The sequence below is a fragment of the Parasteatoda tepidariorum genome, chromosome 10 (assembly GCF_982258835.1).
Source record: "Parasteatoda tepidariorum strain Cologne lab strain chromosome 10, Ptep-v5.0, whole genome shotgun sequence".
Classification (NCBI taxonomy): domain Eukaryota; kingdom Metazoa; phylum Arthropoda; class Arachnida; order Araneae; family Theridiidae; genus Parasteatoda; species Parasteatoda tepidariorum.
The window spans coordinates 3,784,197-3,806,694 of NC_141764.1; the positions used below are offsets into that span (position 1 = coordinate 3,784,197).

General features: G+C 31.7%; 1 protein-coding gene across 3 annotated transcripts in view; it reads right to left on the minus strand.

The window, feature by feature from the left end:
• LOC147802079 (ATP-dependent RNA helicase DDX19A-like) overlaps positions 1-22,498 on the minus strand; it is a 201,113-nt gene that overhangs the window by 142,342 nt on the left and 36,273 nt on the right. For 2 of the 3 annotated variants that reach the window (XM_087153148.1, XM_087153147.1), the window contains exons 5-6: positions 9,746-9,797; positions 946-2,434 (exon numbers count right to left, since the gene is read on the minus strand). The gene's annotated coding sequence lies outside the window, so the exon portion shown is untranslated. The remainder of the gene's footprint in view (positions 1-945; positions 2,435-9,745; positions 9,798-22,498) is intronic. The other variant, XM_087153149.1, reaches the window with a different exon arrangement.

Here is a 22,498-nt window from a genome sequence, read left to right on the forward strand (position 1 = left end):
AAATAAACGTTAAGTCACATTCTTTCAACCAGGGTCCGCTTTTGTGAATTTGTGCAAATAGGGTCCGTTATAATAAAAACTTTTTCAAGGAGTTTTTAAATTGTAAAGACATACACGATTATGCTCAACACAGTAAAATTATAATTAAAAAAATTAAATTTTAAAAAATAACCAGCAATTGCAGCTATTAAATTAACGATGCGACATATAAATATTTGGTATTTAGCCTATACTGCTGAATGCAGAATATTCATTTCGGACGAATAAAGGAAGAAGCGTCTGCCGAAGACAAAATTTAGTTCGTTTACATCTATCTTTCTTTCCCCCCTCCCTTCCTGGGAAGGGTTTAATCGATCAGCAAAACAATAATGAAGATAAACAAATTTGTGAAGGGTCGGATTAAAAGATAAATTAGTGAAGGGTCCGTTTTTATGAAACAATATTTTGTGAAGGGTCCGTTTTTATGAAACGATATTTTGTGAAGGGTCCGTTTTTATGAAACGATATTTTGCGAAGGGTCCGTAAACGGACCCAAATTTCTTCTAAACAGACCCCTGATAAGGATATGCGCTCAAATAATTTTTCTCCTTCATATTGTTGAAAATTTTTTATATATATTTTAACAAATGCAAAATAATTTTGAAAGTTACATGAAAGTTACAAGGAATTCTTTTCTTGATTACATTGGCCACCATAAAAACAATTTATGCGCAATTTTAAATATATTCAATATTGAGAGGATTATTCTATTTTTTAATTTAACAATTATTTTACACAATTAGGTAAAAAAATTATTATTCAAAATTAGAATTCATTATTTACTATTAAGAAGGTTATCAATTGCATTTTCCTAGATTTAAATGAAAGTTATTTAAGCACTGCCTTACCAGCAAATAAGGAAAAAGAATTAGTAATGTAATAAAGATAAAAAGAAAGGTCACGTACCTTCCATTCTCTGAAGCGAGTCAGTGTATCCAGTCATTGATTGAGCTCTAACTCTCCAGATAAATTACCAACAGAATGTCCATCAGCAGTCAGTCGGGCTTCAAACCAAGCTGCAGGTCTTCTTCAAAATATAGTGGCCTGACCGATTGATATGGAACCACAGATATTAGACAATTCTGGATCTTTGCCTTCGATGGTGTGACACATAACATAGAACTGCTTGACATTTTCCGGCCTCCATAGTTCAGCTGCAACATTATGAGTTCAGTTATAATCATTTCCGCAAAACACATCAGGCGAGTAAGTGGCGGAGAACAGCATCATTTGACAACTATTAGACACCTTGCGGTGATTACGCAAGCATTGATCATGATGCCCCTAAGTCGAAATCATGACATCAGCTTCATCCAAAACAAAAATTCTCAGCTTATCCAAATCGAAGTATCGCTCTCATCTAGTCCAATGAAACACTTTTCCAGGCATTCCGATCACAAAATTCTCTTTTATTGTAGAGCCTCTTGTCAAGCTCTCGCCTCTAACAGTCCTTTGGAACTCAATCCCTTCGATAAATTGAGCCATTTTTTGCCACCTCGCCAATCTGCAGAGCAAACTCATATGTAGGTAATGCAAGCCCTGATCTGTTCTTATTTAACTAGACAAAAGAGCCGTGATGGTTCAGGGGATAAAGCGTTCGCCTTCCACTGAGGTTAACCGGGCTCGAATTCCGGCGATTGCTTGTTGATACGAATTCCGCATCTGGCTTACACCGACCACAGTGCTGACGTGAAATATACTCAGTGGTAGACGGATCATAGGTTAGAGTCCCCTTGCAGTCATGCTAACCATGGCGTGGTCTTCCCCTCCATGTCAGGCAAATGCGGTTTACTTCCTCCGCGAAGGCAATTTCTTGATCCAGGAGTCCTTGTCTTCCAGATTATTTTCAAAATTACAAGGTTATGTAGTTGAATATTAGTCGTAAAACCGAAAATTGGGTCGCCTGTTCAATTACGGTTATAAAATAAAAATAGACAAAACGAAAACTGTAGTTTAACCTGTGCGATTATGTTGATCAGCTAGCAAAGATGCAAGAGTTTCTTCTCGGAAGGAGCATTAAAGGCTATTTTTAACAGATTTTCTGGCAGATGGAGCGAAAAATTTCACCGAATACACTGCAGAGTTCTTTCGCAAAACTTCAACTTCATGGGATGAAACTAACAGATGGGTCGTTAGAATCTTTCACTCGCTGACAAGCAAATTTCGTCATAATCATCATTTGCGTCAACTTAACATCTTTTTTGTTGGTGTCAGTTGGAGAAGGTGTATCGAAACTCTTAAACGCTCGCTTTTTTTTTTGTGCCTGTAGACCTTTCTGGAGCTGTCGAACGAGATGGTGGAGAGCTGCCAGCTTCCAATGTCGTTCAAATGAGCTTAGAAGAAAGTCTATAATACTCTAAAAGCTGGCGAAACTCTGTCATTTAGGCTGTCATATCTAAAATTAAAAAAAAAATGCTTTATAAGAAAAATAAAGTCGTTGCAAAAACTAGTTAAATGAAATAGTTATTAAATTCAAAGAACAACAATATTTACTGTATATATTTAACATAAAAAGCTTCAACCAATCTTTCTGTTTTTCCTTTTCTGTAAATCTCTTCCTTAATTTTCTAATGAAAACAAAACTCTCTTTCTCAGACTTTAAAACTCACATGCTGTCTTTTAATCTATTTTTAGTTCAAGTATGCATTAATTGACCTTGAAATTTTTTCCCCTTGCTAACTCGTGAGAAAACTAAGTTCCCATAGACCAATTACAATGATTTCCTTTATTCCCTAAAATGAAACATTCAACTAATTTACTTCGGAAGATTTTCTCTAATTTTTATTGAGGAGCACAACGATTTTGTGACTTGAATGCTAGCTCTTTAGGAATGTGTCTCAATAAATGATATTTAGGTATAGCCTGAAACCCGCTTATTTCCACCTCTCGGCTACGTCTGATTATATTATTACGATACGTTATTACGATACACGAATTTCGAATTTTAGTACTCACTTTTGACGCTCTTTATATGTCCTGACTTTATCTTAAATTCATGTGACTTTGCGATCATTTTCATGTATGTGAATATTCAGTCAAATTTTTAGTATCAATATAAATGACTTATGAAAATTTTTTTCTTGTTGTTTTTTCGGCAGTTGCTACTTTGTATTTCGACTTCGTTACTTTCAATACTTTTAATTTTCGATACTTTTAATTTCGATACTTTTAGCAGAATATTATGATGGATATTAGACCACAACTTTTCGACGTGCTTCATTCGTGCCGATATAATTGCTAATTATCTTTTAAAGGTTATTTCATAAATTATTGATTAACAATTCTAAATGGTTTTAAAAGTTCCGATATTTTAAATACGCTATTATTACGGCCCTCGAATTTTGAATCGCGGATTTAAATAATCACTGTTTGATAGGTTTTATTTGTGTTGATTTCATCGTAAATGCTAGTGATCTTTTAATCGTCTTTTCGGCAGTTGTACGCTTTTTTATGTGTTTTAAAAGTTTCTTATATTTTGATACTATATTATTACCAAGATTGAGATTTTGCATAATTGTTTAACAATAACTAATAAATAATTCAAAAGTAGAATTTTTAAGGTTTAATTATTTCTATTAAATTACTATTTTTATATTATTTATTTTAATTTCAAATATAATTTTAAACTCTTAGCTTATTATAATAATTTATTTTGTGTTTTGATTTGGGTTGTCCTTATGTTCCTAAAAAAGTTTATCTATATCTAAATAATTGTGTACTTATATTATTTTCAGTTTTCTAAACATTTTGTTTAATGAGGTCTAGGTTGTTTTTAATTTCATCAAAAACGCATTATTGTACGATTTCTTTTTCAACTTGCTACAGATTATCCAAAATTGTACTCAGGATTCAGAGTTTATTTTTTCAGGACTTTAACATAAACACAGACATTACTTAAATACAAACATTCTTGTGATATATCATAAAGAACTTTTATAATTAAATTTTTCTTAGACTTAAGTTTCTAAAATACAATAAATTTTAAGAATTAAATTCTTAAAAAAAATAAAAGAGATACTGCACTAGAGGTGCACATTGGGCTATTGGCGACGGTCTGGGAAACATCCCGGAGGATGGTCCGAAGACATGCTGTCACAATTTTGATCCTCTGCCGAGGGGATGGCACCCCCAATTCGGTAGCCCGACGAATTGCGCGCGAAGTCGAGCACTTAACGGTAGCACAGTTTAGCGAGGACCCATACCGCACACCCTCGGTCCCTACGCAGACTGATCCAAGTGGTCACCCTCCCGCACACTGACCGTAGCCAGTGATGCTTGACTTCGGTGATCTGCTGGGAACCGTGTCTTAACGATCAGTCCACTGCGGGACTTCCTTATTGGAAAGAGTTTCTTCCACTTGGATTAGAAGAAACCTATTTTTTCAAAGTATTTTCTTCCACTGTTAAAGAAATTTCCCACCCTTATTTTAATATTAAAAAACTTCTTACAAAAATTTCGAAATTCTCTATTTTCTATCATAGGCATTAAAGAAATAATTTAACCAGAATATTTAATCAGAAATTAAACGTGAACCGGGTTCCAATCCCAGCAATGACTTGCACCGACCGCTGTTCTGACGTAAAATATTCTCAATGGTAGATGGATCATGGGTTAGAGTTTCCTTTTGATGTCAGACTAACCGTGAAGGTTTTCGAGGTTTTCCTCTCCATGTAATTCAAATGCGGTTAGTTCCAACAAAAAGTCCTCCATGAAGGCAAATTTCTCCCAATACTTGATCCAGGAGTTCCCTTGTCTTCCGGATTATTTTCAAAATTAAAAGGCTACGGAGTTGAATATTAGTAGTCGTAAACCTCAAAAAAATTGGGTCTGCTGTTATGAAATAAAATATTTTATTTATTAATTAAAATGTGCAGGACCAGTGTGTTTACCGATCACGAATATTTTCGTGACTTTTATTCTGCATTCGATGATTTTCAAGAATTTTCGGTGTAAATAATTTTTAAGATACAATTTCTCGAACGGATCTGATGTATCGAAAAATAATAATCAGTTTTTCTAAGGAAATTGCAATTAATATATCCACTGTAAAAACAGATTTTGCCGACTACGGATGTAACAACGCCTGCTTGAGAAAAATCTGATTTTCGCAGTAGTTGTGAAGTCAGGAGCTATAGCAGACGATGAGGATCAGGCTTTACTCCTCAGCTCTCCCTCTCGAATTCTATTAATTCCCAAGAACAAAAATTTTTTTAAATACAATTAATTTCCTTGATAAAGGTGGTTATTCTTTGATTTCATTTTAAACAGTGCCTGGCTAAATTATTAGAGTCACTATAAGGTTCTATGTAAAATTTCAATCTTCAGGTGATACAGCTTTATTGTTTTTAAACGACTCTTTGCAATTGTTGACGTTCGTGTATCAATTGGTAAAATTAGACGATATATAATATAAATTCGGCAGTTGAATAAATTAGACGATCTATTAGATAAATATATTATATTTATTAATATCAGGTATGATATAATTATATTTTAATAATTAGACCAAATCACTAGACGCACTGTAGTGTTATAATAATGACATGTTTTGCACCAGTTTATAGGCAATACTTTTATTTTTAAACATACATGTAATGGGGTTTTTATTCGGGAGATTTTTTTATATTCTTCCTATTTGTATTCTTTTTTAACGTTTTGCATTACAATGTTAACCTATTGATACACGAACGTAAACAAGTGCAAACCGGTTTCAGTCGTGCAAAAAACAATAAAGCTGTAGAGTATCACCTGATAATTAAGATTTTACATATAATCTTATAGTGCCTCTATTAGTTTGGGCACGGACTGTATATCGCAAATCTTTGATGTAGTTGAAGAACAAAATTCGCCAACGAAAGAAAAAATTTTGTTTGCCGAGTTGAGTTGAATAAATAAGATGCAATGTTTATTTGGATTGAAAAAATTACACGCACTGCACATGAAAAATTCACAAAGTTTTTAAGTTTTACAGGATGGTGCGAAAGTCTGTAAGGATGGGATTCCATGTGTTAATGCCTCGTGTGATAAAAATGTCTTTTACATTATATTAAAAATAAACATGAAAGAGCAAATATTTTCTAATAGGCAAATTCTAGGCTGAATTACTTGCAAGTTTAATTGAAGTATGACTTCAATATATCAATGATTTCATTTTATACATCGCAAATCTACAATTTAGTTAACGTACAAAATTTATCAATGAAAGAAGGAAGTTTTCGCAGTTTCGTTTGTGTTGAATAAAGATGTAATGTTTATTTGGATTGTAAAAATCATATGCAATGCGTATATGAAATTCACAACATTTTAAATACTGAAATAGGGTGCAAAAGTCTGTACGCATGTATCAAATTTGATTCCATCTGTTTATGTATACAGTGATATAAGTGTCTTATTTTATATTATATTAAAAATGAACAATTAAGTGCAAATTGTAAAGTATCTGAACGAGTAGTTATATCAAATAATATTCATAGGGAAAGAAGTCTAGCTTTCAATGACATAATGTAAACTAGTTCCTCGATGTTAGGTGCGGTCCCTGTGTAAAAGGGGAACATTTAGGGGCACAGTAACAGAAATTCTTCTTGTTTCTAATGCTACTTGCCAAACGGGCAAGCCTTCTTGGTGAAACCGAGCAAATTTAAGATTATTTCTTCTTGTTTTCAGTGGCGCCATCTATGGCCAAAAATTCGACTTCTGCCACACCATACGTCGCACCCGATTATAGGGCGGACCCATTCATTCATCCACAGATCGTAATTTTGACCTGAATCAGAGAACGATCGATCTCCAATTCAGAACCCCCAGAGGTATTGATCTGCTACGGGAACATGGAGGACTTTGTGACCCGGTAAGTTTGCACTCTCTTCTCAATATTGGGAATAGTGAAGCATTGTGGGAAAGAATTTTTTTTTTAATTTTTTTTTCTTCTCGTTGGTTTGTTCTGCTTTTTTACTTTATTGATACACAGTACTGTACTATTAAGATTTTTCTTTGAAAATGCACCTATATCACCCATGCTAATTAAGTGTACTAAACATTTTAACATTGAAATTTTAATAAAATAGCGGTTGGAGATAGGCAGCGTACCCAACTATGCATGCAGATTTGTCCAACAACCTGATTTGCAAAGGTTTCCTTTTCTTTGGAAAATTCATCACAGAGATAAGAAAATCAAAATAATGCACCCTCATGGGTCGGAAGTAGAGCGCTACAAGTAGCGAAACTACTGTAGTCGCTACCTTTTTCTGTAGTTTGTAGTGTGATGCAAAAAAACAGTAGTTTGTAGTGATTTTTGGCTACTGCTTTTGAAGTTTATTTTATAACCGTCGTTGAACAGCTGTCCCAATTTTTAGGCTTTACGACTACTAATGTTCAACACCGTAGCTTTGAAATCTTGAGCCCAATCCAGAAGACAAGGGAATCAAGTATTGGTAGAAATTTCCTTCTTGGGGGACTTTTTGGTGGGACTAAACCGCATTTGCGTTACATGGGGAGGAAAACAACGAAAATCTCCCTAGGTTAGCATGACGGCAAGGGGACTCTAACCCATGATCCGTCTACCAATGAGGATATTTTATGCCAGCACTGTGGTTGGTGCTAGCCGGATGTGGAATTCGTATCAATCAGCCAAAGCTGAGATTCCAACCAGGGACACCTCATTGGAAGGCGAAAGCTATATCGCATGAAAATTTTTTTTTTCGTCTGATGCTCCAGAGCAGCAAGTTTTTTTTTTATTTGCAGCAGTTATTTTTTATGTTCTTAATTTATTTCCTTCATTATTATTGGGAATCTTGTAAACAAAGGAATCATTGGAAATCGAACCATTAAGATTGAGTCCTAGAAAGTGAAGATCAGATCATTAAATATAAAGTTATTCAGGGAGTTCCATTTTTTTTAATTTTGTGCACTGTACTTCATTTCTAGAGGGCTATCAAAAAGCATTAATCCTTCAATCCCAAATATTAGATGATTTCTTATCATTTCCTTAATTAAATATTCACTGTCAAGAAGAGTTTAAAGGTTAAAGGAATAAATTCGTAAAAAATGCTTTAGAATAAATAACTATTTCATGTAAAGATGAATTAACATTTCTCAATAACTTCTCATGCATAACTAAGCCAATTTTTTAAATTCTAAATCATTTTGAACATTAGAGTGAATGATTCTCTCTAGTAAAGTATGTATGTCTCCAAAAACTAGTAGTAATTATATTTCAAAAGGTAAAAATAAAGTAGTTAACTATAACTACTTTATTACAACTGCAGTTAACTATAAAGAAAATGTAGTTTTACCGATCACTGTGCGCAGAAGCCGGTACTGTGTACTCAGAAGCCGGCTCAAATTACTCAATGGAAAAATATTGGTTGCTTCGATAAATTTTGACTGTCATTTTCAATATTGCTTTGGACTCGTTTTCATCTATGACCTTTCAAAATTTACAAGGAATTAATTCTTTGTACGATTTACACTAATAATAAATTGCCTTATCATCTAGAATTTCTAGAACTACAGATGTATTAATTTTTTAGAAGCATAAAATTATTCTGTTGGTATTTTTTTCGGTCATTCTGTCAGTCTTTTAATCAATCATTGAAAAGAGCTATAATATTTCAGCTTTTTAGTTTAAAATTTAATATTTTAGTCTGAGATCTTTTTCTTAAAGGAGTTTCTTTTATTTGATTTTATTATTAAATATTTTAACTGAAACTACTTTTTTCTTAATCATGCGTTTTAATATCTACTTGCAATAGTTTTTATTCACATTTTACATTGATTAATTTATCTTTTTTTTTTTCAAATAAATTGTGACATCTCATTAGATACTAAACATTTAAAATGAATTGATTCATTTGGAGGTAAGCATATATTTGTATCAATTCAATATTTGTATTTATACTTTGCATGTAATATTTACATTGGGCAACAAATTGATTTATTTAATAAATTAGACTTAAATGTACACGCATGGTTTTATTATTAGCCCCAAATTTTTGCACTTATTTTCTATTTTAAAAATTAAACGTAATTTTTATCATTGCCTATCAAAAATGTAAACATTTTTTTTTACATTAAGCAAATAGTCTCAAGAAACTAAATCATTTAGCTATTATCCGATTAAAACTTTGATCGCTTCAAAAAATATTCAAACAAGAAATACATGTTTCAAGCCCTCAAAGACAAGCACCCATTTTCAAGACTTGCTAGATGTGAATCCAAAGAAACAAATTATATGAATTACGTATAAAGTAAAGTCAGCATTGAGGGGCCCAAACTATTGGAACCATATTTCGCAGATCGCGGCTACCATCTATTCGAATCGGTCGAGAAAAAGATATGTTTATTCAGAGAAAGTACATTTTTGTGTCTGCTTTCGTAACCTAAAATATCGTTTGCACTAATTAATTAGCATGTATGATATAACACCCCTAACAATTTAGATTGAGTCATAGAATGCGAAGATCCAATCATTAGATCAAAAATTATTTATGGTGGTCTATTTATATATATATATATATATATTTTTTTTTGTGCACTGTAAATCAAAATTCAAATTTTTATAGCAGCAGTAGTTTTCCATTTGTGTTGCACTTTTGAAAAAAAAATGCAGCAAATTAAATTGGTAGCTACAGGCATTGGAAAATTTAAATCTTTAATCAAAACAGGTGAAGATTTCTGAATTAATAAAACATAAGAATTATTATCTTACCTGTATTTTATTGTACTACGTTATACAGCTCAACTGACACCATAACTCTTTCCTATAAAAAAAATAGTTGCTTTAGTAAAATAATGGTACAAAAAAATTTAAGTGCTCAAATCAAATATATAACAAAGAATTTTTATGCCATGGTATTAAAAACTCATTTATTTTCAACACACTACGACATTCAGGAACAAACTTAGGGTCTTAGCGGCCCTCAATTAACTTCATAACTCTTCCCTACTAGAGAAATAATTACGTTAGTAGAACCATAATTTAATAAAAGCAGTCTAAATTGTATTAACAGAATTGCAGGTTGTGTCACAATTCACTCCGGGGCTTGAAAAAAATTTTGATTTGATCTCCAGATTTAAATCCCTGTGATTTCTTATGAGATTACATCAAAGATTTTATTATTTAGCAGGATTACGATGAAAGGCCACATCCACTACCATTTATAGCGATATATTGTAGCAAGTGTGGGAAGAATTCGAATTCTGCCGCATCACCAAAGATTCACAAATTGAACGTTTTTTAAAAAAAGTCTATTTATCAAGTAAAACTCGTTGATAAGTCTTTCTAACACAGGATGGATTTGTTTCTCACCTTGTATATCACCTTACCATTTAATTTATGTGCTATTTTTATTATTCGAGACAACTTTGTCTCGATTAAGAAAAGTAGCACATAAATTAAAAAAATTACATGAAAAAAAGCTCAAAATACATCAACTGATATCGAAATGTATTTATATTCCACCAAATCGAATATATTTGATTTTAGAAGCAAATAAGCCAGATACAAAATAATTTTTGCATTATTACTATTAATTCAAATTTACCGTATCTTTTTCACTTCATAAATTTTATAAAATTGTAATTTCCCTGAACATAATCAAAGACAAATGATTTCAAAAGCGTTTTATTATTAAAAATTCAAGATAATCTAAATTAATGAAAAAAATTAAAAAAAGCACTTTTAAAAGAAATGCATGTGCATGAAAGAAAAGAATTGTCATTTCATTTAAATTTTAGTACATAATCATTAAAATAAAATGTACTCATTGAATTGCAGCATGGTATTTCTCTCAACATTTTGTGGTTGTCTAAATGCTACGCCATATAATTAAACAATATATTTTATTTGTGAATTTAAGTTTTGTTTAAAATTTCTTACTCTATAAACAAAATTAAACGTGATCGCACCCTTATTAGTGTATAATTACAATATTTTGTGTTTCACATAAAGATTTAATAAATGTGACTGACCAAGTTTGAACATTGTAGGTTAATATATGAGGACCATACTGCCCAAAACAGAAAATATCAGTTATTACGCAAATTCACTTAGGAAGAAATATTTAGTGACTGTTTACAGGATATTAACTTTCTACTGGAATGAAATGTTGATAATTTCATATTAAAACGGTGAGACTGTACTTAAATTCACTGGGTTTTCTTTTCGAGGAGAACCATTGTTTCTTGATGGTAAAAAAAGTTGGATGAAATGAAAATAAAAACTAGGCAAAATTTAAGACACTGAACGCAATCATAGCGAAATAATTTATTATTTTTCTGCATTATGCTTTTTAAATTAAATTAAAATAAAAATTATTACTAAATGTATTAGTTTATCCTTATTTACCATTACAGTAAATTGGATATATTGCATTTAATTCATTTTGAAGTCATTTTTATTTAGATTTTGATTACTTTTTATAATTAATATGACTATGTAAATATTTAAATAATTGGCATAGATAAAATTGTTTGTATTAATTCAGGTCTTAGTTTTGAAATTTACAGGAAACTGCCAAATATTTTGCTTACTAATACTTTTTCAAAACTAAATCTATTTAAAAAAAAAAATAATTTTTAGAAATCAGTACTATTCTTGTGAAATTGTCAAACATCGTTTTTCACATGAGAACCAACATATTATATCAAGCAAGTCTTTTAAGTTTTACTTTGATGAGTTATTTTTTAAATAGCAAAGAAGAAACCAAGTTCAACAACTGATTGAAATATGGATAGATTAACCATAATTTTTATAAAAGGTATGGTAATTGTTGTGTAGTGCTAAACTTCCTGATATTAATTATTCTTGTAGTAAATTTATAAAAAAAATTCAACATTTAGTTCTAAGCGGAAATATGATTCTATAGATGAAATCGTGAATGGTAGAAATGTTTATTTGTCAATATAATAAAATTGCGTTGCGCCATGTAAATACAAACATATAGTAGTATAATTAATAACTGCACTATTTTTACGCTGCTTGAATTAAAAAAGAAGTTTCGTTGTACGAAACAATTAACGTGAAACTGAAACATACGAAAAAAAAAAACAATTTATATATCTTAAGTAATTTTATTGTTTATTTAAATTAACAATTTTTTGTACATGCGAGTTCCACCGATCATTACATAAACAAACACTACTTGCACTCGTACAAAAAAAAAAAAAAATAGAATAGCGGTTGAAGTTTAATCTCGTACGATTCGAGAAAGCGTGAGATTCATTGATTTAGCGTGTTAAGAATTCGCACACCAAACAGTGCCAATTGGAGTGCCCCAGAGTTAGTCAAAGTGGAATTTCGCATCCCGGCCTGTCGGTAGGCCTGGATAGTAGTTCATCGTAGAATCCATTACAATTTCAAATTTATTTTGGGAACTAATTTTTTTCATAAAGGGTTAGTTTTAATTCCGACATTTAGATGTGATGTTATGATGATGCGACGCTTTAAAATCGAGTGCTGATCATATTCTGACGTGCTCAAATCACGTTACGTAAATCTAGATCATTTAAAGAATTTTTACACTATTTTTGCAAGGTATTTAAAACTCAAATATTTTCAACATATTACGACACTCAAGGACGTACTCAGAGTCTCAGCTGCCCTGTCCGAAATAGTGAGGCATTTTATCATCTATACATAATAATAAACGCGGCTGTGTGTCTGTCTGTAATCACAATATATCGCCCCAGAAGCCTCGCCCAGGCTCGAAACTCGGCACATAATTAATGAAGAAGTATTTTTTTTCTTTTTCAAAAATTTGGATTAGTTTTTTAGTTATCTGTCATTTTGTAAGAAAATCTATGCTTTTTCGTCTTCAAAGAGCTATATTCAAACAACTATTAAAAAATGCATATACTTTTCTCCACTCTTATAAATGTATGCTAATGCGAACCTTACAATTGAAATATTAATTTTCGACAACTTAAACCAATAATATACGAAGGAATTAATAATTTAATTGTAAGGTTCGCATTAGTTTACATTTATCAAAGTGGAGAAAAGTTTAACTTTTGTATTAAAAATGTGGCAACATATTCGATACGTAAATAGAACGCTTCGCTTTGATATATTTGTCGTTGTTCATAATTGTTATAATAAGTTTCACTTCTTCTTTCCACGCTCTATTTTTTTTCTTAAGCGAAGGCGATAATTTTTGTGGCGATATAGAAGTAGAAATTGATACCATAAAAAATTATATAGAAATGGAAATTGATACCATAAAAAATTAATTCGTTTTCGTGTTCTTTTCATGTATTTAGCATTTTAGTTTTTTTTCTTAAGCGTTGTAGCTATATAATATATAAAATAGGAATTTAATTGTTTTTGAAGGAACGATCACGGGTAGACTATACTTGAGGGTGCCCCCGCCAAGTTGTGATCGCGATTGATCACCAAGCTGGGCGATGTTGAAAACCAATCGTGATTCTGATTGGTTTAGATTTTAATCGTGATTCTGATTAGTTTAGAATTTAGCGTTGTTTTTAAATGTAATTTCAGAGATCCGTTAGTTCTACGTTGGATACCGGCTGGTAAGGTTATTTTTGCTTCTGGTACTAAAAATGAATACTGTCAATAAGATAAATCTTAAGTTTCTGTACGATTTTAATAACAATGAAAAAAAAACAGTGATTGACTGGTATATGAATGAAGGTTTTATTTGTAATAGATATAAATGTCCTGTTCGTGGGTTACCACGGCGTTCCCGGCAAACAAGTATGGCGCCAAACATAAGTCGCCAATTTCGCCAAGGGGCACCCTCAAGTATATTTTTCCCACGATCACACTTACCTTGGATCTCTTTGGTTTTTATATTCTTTATTTTAACAGTTTTTATCAAATTTAATTAGTTATTTTCAGAAAGTTTCAGTTTGCAGGTAAGCACTTAGATTTTAATATTGAAGTTTCATGATTTGCTTTCATAGTAATTGTTGTTCTAAAGTATTCGTTGACTTCTTAAAAACTCGATTACTGACATGGCTGAACCGCCTTCCAAAAAACTTTGTATTTTGTCTTTAGCGTGGCGGACAGCTGGCCGCCTTAGGCGGCTAGTGGTTAATAAAAATAAGATTTTGTTTTTATTAAAACTATTATTTGGCATTTTTTTAAAAAAATTTTTTTTGCATTTAATGATCAAAACTCTGACTAAATATAAAAAATAATTTTTAACATTATTAGACAATAGTACTGCAACTAAAATTCTTAATAATACTACTAATAAAAAAGTTTATTATTTAATCACTGCAAACTAATTACTGAATAAATAAGTTAACTCAGTCAGTTATTTCTTTTTTCAAATCAAACTCAAAACGTTAAAGGATGGTAAAAACAGAGAACTAACCTGTCGGATGAAAAGTAAATTAATTCAGATGAGAAAACGTTTTAAAACAAATGATTCTCGGTAGAACAAGTCTTTATTCTTTACTTACAAGCAGTGATACTCAACCTACACTTTTATTAAATTTTGAAATTACTTAATTATTAACTTAAATAAATGTAATAAAAAATGAAATGGCCATAAATTAAATATATTTATTGCTAATGAAACAGCAAATTATTTTTCTCACTGAAAGGAGTACTTTAAAATAAGAAAATTATTTATGAAATGAATAATGAAAATTCATAATTTAAACGTTACATCTACTTTTAAGCTCTATACACAAAAAATATTTTGTTTCTTAATTTATTTTATTAATTATTCCAGTTTTTTCCAACAGTATTTTTACTCCCGCCAGATTGGCGAGTAAAGGTTTTGAGGAAAAGGCAACCCTGTGCTACACATCGGGTAAAGAACTAGCACTTATGGTTTGTCTATGGTAAGAACTCTCCCCTAGGTAGGGTTGTTGTTGTTGTAGTTCATTTACGTCGCACTAGAGCTGCACAATGGGCTATTGGCGACGGTCTGGGAAACATCCCTGAGAATGATCCGAAGATATGCCATCACAATTTTGATCCTCTGCAGAGGGGATGGCACCCCCGCTTCGGTAGCCCAACGATCTGCTCGCGAAGTTAAGCACTTTACGGTAGGCGTATTGACAAAACATACCGTAGATTGTAAACGTGGCGATTGCAGGTGGAGTTGGCGATGGATTACGCGTAAATGTGGTGGGAGAACGAAATTACATTAACCTAAGCAGTGTAATTCGATATTTTCTTCTTCTCCTCGACTAGCCATTATGAATAAAAATAACTCATTAATTCCTTTTAGTAGAGAAAATAAAAAAGACAATAACACCTTTTTATTGTCAGGATCACTTTACAAATACACTGTATTCATATTTTATTAAGCGCTATAATTTATATTTTATAAAACGATCTAGTTTTTTGATAAAACAGATTCAATTTTTTAATTTTTTTTACAAGAATTGTGTTTGCGAAGAAATAAAAATAATTTATTAATGAACCAATCACAAAAAATAACGTAACATTTTAATACTATGTTTTATTGAAACGCTATTTTGAAGAATTAATTCTATTTAACTTTTATTGTAAGAAAACATAACCTGTTTTATTTTAGTGATATTTTCTATGAAATCAATATTCTCTATAAAAGAATAATGTAAGCTTTTTTATAAAGATTATTTTTTTAGAAATTAACAAAGACATATTATTTACTAGAAAAAAAATAGAGTATTCAAAAATGCTATCACGCTTTAAAGTAATAGTTTCTTGTAAACGAAATAATCAATATTTTTAAAATAAGGTTTGAAAGCGTTTGTTTCATTACTAGAAGCATTCATTATAAAAAAAATATATATTAAATTACTTTTTTGCAAAATTTTATGAAATAACTTTTGGAATGAGATGAGATTTTAAACGTTGTGAAAAATTGATTCAATTCCTTAATATATATAAAAGTCGGTAAATACTTCATTCTTTATGGAGGTCATAGATAACTTGATACCTTTTCAATATAAGAATAATAAATGCAATTAATAGAAAATGCACAATTTTAAAAATATATTTTATTTACACATATTGCGTACAGGTTATAATGCAACTATCATACGTAACATAAATTTATAGATTCCTAAATACTGTTATATGAGTTTGGTAATTAAAAATATAATTAAAAAATAACATAATTTAAAAAAATTTCAACCTTCAATTAAAAACTTCCTGTTGTCATATATTAATAATAATTATAATTTTTAGCAACTTTTTTGGGCACAAATTTTTAATTCTCGAACTTAATACCATCCTTCATATGAAAATATCAGAAAATTTATAAAAGAAAGACTATATTTTAAAATTGAGACATTGGCGACAACAGAGGTTAGATGTATGTGCTGAGTTTAAATAAATTATATGTTATAAAACTCACATTTAAGATTTAGATCAATTTATTATCAGGTCATAAGAGTGTTTTTTAATAAATAAATGTAGTGATTGTTTGATTTACAATTGTAAGGTCCTGGGTGTTTAATGTTAAGTTATACATTTCTTTAGAAATAATATTTGAAATATGCAAAGCAGGGCGGCATTCATTTCAACTTAAAAATCATCAACTTAACTTTCAATAACTATAGATAAATAAAAAAACAAAAGTTTGATAAAAACTTTAAAAGAAATACTTTTAGAAAAATTCTTTCTAAATAATATTTAAATAAAACACAATCACTTTGCCTGAGTGATTCTGTAAGAAATTCTAAACTTTACAATTTTACAAGTTAGGTGAAAAGTAAATATATACAATAGTGGTAGGGAATTAAGGAAATTCTAAATCTAAAGTTTGAGTCCTAGAACGTAAACATCTGATCATTAGATCAAAAGTTAGTTTTAGATTTTTCGTTTAATGCTCACTGTACACTAAAAGGTGATTTTTTTCTTCTTTTGAAATTTTGATTTTAATGCCCTTACTTCAACCTCCTTCGAGTTATGCTTACTTTATAAACTTAATCTCAACTTTATTTTTCTTTTCACTTTTAAACTGTAAAAGACTTTTTCTCCATTTGTAAATTATGAAAAAAGTTATTAATCTGATTGCGTAAACAGTTAATTTATTAAAATTGAACATTCTCAATTAATTCCTTTTAATAGTCATTTATATTACTAATAATAATTATTTGCACAAAATTATAAGAGAGGAAAGTTTGATTAGAAATTTAAAAGTTCTTGCTACAATAATTAGGGAATTTCTATTGACAAATTCAAGTAATTTTTTTTCCGGAGCAAAATGCATTTTTATTTAAAATGGAACAGTACTGACTTAACATTTATACGATAAAACACTCTCTAATCGCTAACACCGATGACAGGAAAAAAATTTCGTTTTTTTTTTTTTTTTGCTTTTCCACAAAAAGTTTAGAACTTAAAATGTTGTTCTTTCATTATAAAGCAATAGCATAATATTCTCGTATCATGTAAAACTTTATAACGAAGTTACTTATCTACCGTTTTACAGTTATAAAATGAAATGATTATTGAATTCTACTTGCACTTTAAAATGTCAATGTCTCCATCGTTCAATGAATTTTACGATTATTTTTATAAAACTGTGTATAATGAACATTTCAACTAAAATAATTAGTACAAAATAGCTGCTAATAATTCTCTTAACATTTATAAATATTATACATTTATAAATTTCAGCTTTTCGCATTATTGCTAAATAATCTCTACGTCGAAAAATATTTAAGTAATTCCATAATAACTGAAAATTAAATAAAATTTTAAAAAAATTGTAAATGGTTATCGAGCAGAACCATTAAGTTTAATTAATGAATATAGAATTAGTAACAAAGTCACTGCTGAACAATAATTTTTTTTAATCTTTTAAGTAAACGAACTTTATTGTAATAATCATTTCATTATTAAGGATTAGAGGTTATTGTGAAATTATTAATTTTAATTAGTGGATGAGTAGGTAAAGAAGTGCACTACTCGAAATACGCGTATACATTTAATGAAAGTTATGATAATACAGAAGGTAATAATATAATGGAGGTAATAATATATAATTTTTTTTATCTTAATTTTATTACGATCTTCTAAAAAACGCTAATAAACACAATTATGTTAACAAATACAAACGATTATGTCGGAGCTATAACAAAAAAATACGCTTTATATTTCATTTAATGCAGAAAAATCTAATGAAGATCAGCTTATTTGAAACTCTGAAATGTCACACCCATATATAACTTGGTGAATGATAGATACGTGATACCGAAAAAAAAAAAACATAAGCACACAGCTGTTTGGCGATTTGCGAGACGCTCCTTCAACGCCGATAGATATTTTCGCCAACCCCTTTACAATCTACGGTATGTTTTGTCAATACGCTTACGGTAGAACAGTTTAACAAGGACCAATACCGCGCACCCTCGGTCCCTATGCAGACTGATCCAAGTGGTCACCCACCCGCACACTGACCTCAGCCGGGGATGCTTGACTTTGGTGATCTGCTGGGAACCGTGTCTTAACGATCAGTCCACTGCGGGACTACCCTAGGCCGGTATAGCCTGGCTGGTAGGGAACTGGGCCCATTTCTAAGAGATCGTGGGTTCGATCCCCGCCGGCCGAAGACTCCCCGTGTAGCAAATGGTGACTGATCCACGATAAATCTTACGTTAAATCTGTCGATCTAAAAGATTTTGTTCATCGTGTTCGTACAACGATAGCAAGGATATCTTAAAACTTGCTGTCGCTGTGACGGCGACAAATGATCTGATAGCCAAACGCTCGTGTCTCTTATTTGTATTTGATAAGAAAACGAGTTTAAAATTTTTAGAGGATTCAGGTATGGAAGTAAGCTGCTTGCCCGTCCAGAAAATGATTAGAAATTTACACATTGATCCATTACAATTATCTAAAGCTAATAATCAAAAATATTGACGTGTCAGCGTGGCCGAGAGGTCTGAGTCGTCGTCCTGTATAGCAGTATTCGATCCTCAGAACTCTTAAGAAATTATAAAACTCTAAAATAAGCTTTTCTTTATTATTTATGTTTCTTCTAAAGTTTCTAGAAAGTTCTAATACGTCATTTCCTGTTCCGTTATTATTCCTATAAAAGACTGGGTGTTTCAAGCCGACACGACAGTTTCTTTGTTCCCTGTACTTTGAAGGTATTACATAAATCTCTTCAACCTTTTAGACTAATTCGTATTTATTCTACGTGATATTATTGACCTACGGAACTAAGTTATTGAACATTAAATGAGCATTACGAAGAGACTGCAAATAAAAAATTGCTACGGTGTCTATTCCAATTATTTTCAGAGCACTTAGGGCTGTTGATTGACTTAAAATGGCGTAAATTAATTGATGTCACTTTTCTTTATTTGGCATAACTACCGAAACTGATACTTTTTAAATAAAATTAATTTCAGGTGACGTATATTTTTTATTTTATAACCGTCGTTGAACAGCCGACCCAGTTTTTTGGGTTCACGACTACTAATGTTCAACTCCGTAGCCTTGTCATTTTGAACCCAATCCAGAAGACAAGGGAACTACTGGATCAAGTATTAGCAGAAATTTTGCCATCGTGGCCGACTTACTGAGGGAACTAACCCGCATTTGCGTTACATGGGGAAGAAAACCACAAAAACCTGCCCTGGTTAGCCCAATGGCAAGGGGATTCTATCATCCACCTACCACTGAGGATATTTTACGTCAGCACTGTGGTCGATGCAAGCCGTGTGCGGAATTCGAATCAATCAGTTGTTGCTGGGATCGAACCCGGGTCACCTCAGTGGGAGGCGAGTGCTCTATCCCCTAAGCCACCATGGCTCAGGTGACACATATTAAATTTTCCGGAATTAACTAAGTTAACACCAAAAATTAAGCAGGCGTATCATAATACTGTACATTATTTCGATGCAACTGGTTCGCCTACACACAGGAAACTTAGTCCAAAAATATAGGATGTTGTAAAAACAAGAATTTCAGTTCATGCTAGAGCAGGGTATTTGCCGGTCTTCGATGTCACTATGGTTGTCTCCACTCCTTAAAGCTCAAAAAATATTCGACCAGATGGGGGATTAGAGGAAATTATATACGCAATTTTTAAGTTTCCTTTTATGAATTTTGGTCAGTGAGGAGCAGAGCAAACCTTTCGGAGGTTCATTAATAAATGTAAAATTCTTTAGATTTGCCTTTTTGGAAATTTCCCTTTTTGCTATGTTAACCTCGGTGATATTCTTATTTTTAGTGAATCAGAGGAACAATCAGGGTGCGTAGCCAAATCTCTCATCAAAAAATAAACACCTTCATTACTTTTTAAGCACTCAAAAAATATTTTTAAGCACTATATACATTAACAAAATGCAAAATAACTTTCAAAGACTTTACATGATCGTGATAAAATAACTAGTTTTTGACAAAGAACACTTTTCTTGATTATATTAGCCATTATAAAATAATAAATTTTTCAGTTCAATTTCAGTGGATGGAAAATGATGACTGAAATAGAGAACATCTTGCAAAATGTAGCAGAGTTCTACATGAGAGTGCAATAATCTCTCCGAACCCAGCTCTGTAGACGCACATGCGGATTCGCAAGTATTTCATCAAACATGTAAAATGATTGGCGCTTTCATGCGCTATGGACCAACAATACGTCACGGTTCCCAGCATCTCACCGAAGTCAAGCATCACTGACTGCGGTCAGTGAGTCGGCGGGTGACCACTTGTATCCGTATGCGTATGGTGTGCGGTATTGGTCCTCGTTAAACTGCTCTACCGTGAAGTGCTCGACTTCACGTGCAGGTCGTCGGGCTACCGAAGTTGATGTGCCATCCCCTCTGTAGAGGATCAAAATTGTGATGGTGTGTCTTCGAATCATCCTCAGGGATGGTTCCCAGACCGTCGCCAATAGCCCATTGAGCAGCTCTAGTGGGACGTAAATGAGCAATAACAACGACGGACGGTACGCCGAAATAGCTTGAGGTTGAATGAATTGTTAAAATGTTGAATAGAACAAAGTGAAAAATACTGTTTTGTATAATACGTGGCGATTATTGACATGGTTAAGAAAAAAAATCTCATATTCGAAAAGGGAAAATTAAGATTTTTTTAAAAACACCCAATGAAAAAAGCACCTTTAAGAGCTTTTAATAAACGAAAATTGAAAATAAGCAACTTTAAGCACTTTTTGAAAACTCTACACACCTTGACAGCACAAAATGCATGTTCGAGCCGTATTTCAAAAATTAACCGAATATGCTTTAACGGTAAGCGTATCAAAATGTCTGTTTGGTGTGGCAGAAATGTCAATTTTTTGGTACTTAATAACTAAGGAGGGCACGAAACCATCACCTGATAAAGTAGACACGATTTTAAATTACCCGCAGTCAAAAAGAATTGTTAAGATTTCTTAGATTTCTCATTTTTGTTGTTGTTTTCTACCTCGTGCAACTCTTAACTAAACTCATTGAAGCGATTTTTTGAAACACTCAAAGAGCGCAAGGATAATCGTATGATTAACTGGTCAGAACAGTCCATGAGCGAAATTCAAAATTGCAAAACCCTTTCAGCAAACGCTAAGCCGCTTACGCATCCTTACCTCGATGCAAATTTAGAATTGCACGTGCGGATTTTGCAACAGGAAAATCTATATTTTAAACAGAAAACTAATTTCTTCAACTGTAGGGAGTTATAATCAAACAATTCTCGAAATTATGTTTTGTTCACACATCACAAACCACCCACCAATGCATTCAAGCGAAAGTTAGATAAATTTTCCCTTCAATTAGATTTTTTATCTCAGTTTACAACAGATATACGATACCCAAATGGATCTGATAATATAACAGTAGATGCGTTATCAAAAATGGCTCCTATGAACGTGCCAAATCCTGTAGATTATAGCAAAATAGCAGAAGCTCAGGAAAATGATAAAGAATTAAGTCATTTAGTCAATGTTTCCCAAGATTTAGATTTTAAAAATGTAAATATGGCTGATACGAACCAGGGCTAAAGAGAATAGAAGGGCTGGTTCACTCCTTTGAAGAAACTCTCGCCGCGCCAATCCTCTAATTTTCTCTAGTGACGTCACTTAGGCGCAAAGCTCGCACTTTTACTTCAAAAACGCAGCGTTCGGCCTTACTAGCTCTAACTAATATTGGAGCATTTCTTCTTGCGAGATATTCTAAGACATTTGTTATTATCTATAATGACTTTCCTTAGTTTTTGCAGTGAATTTACAAGAATTTAAAACTATTATCGAAATACCAGTTTGCGCGATTGCAATCGCGATTGCAAATGAACTTACATGAAAGGGGAATTCTGATAGAGAAACAAAAGGAAAAAATATAATTTTCCGCGTGTTCCCTAAAGTAAATGAACAACTATGTAAAGAATGGTTTCCGAAATGACACAGTTAATATAAAACAGCAATACGTTTATTCTGTCGTTAAGAACTTTTATAAAAATTCATTATCTAAATAGAAAGTGTCTCGTTATTTCAAAAAGAAAGGCATGTGAAAAAATGGATAAAGTTAAAGAAAATTAAAATGTAAA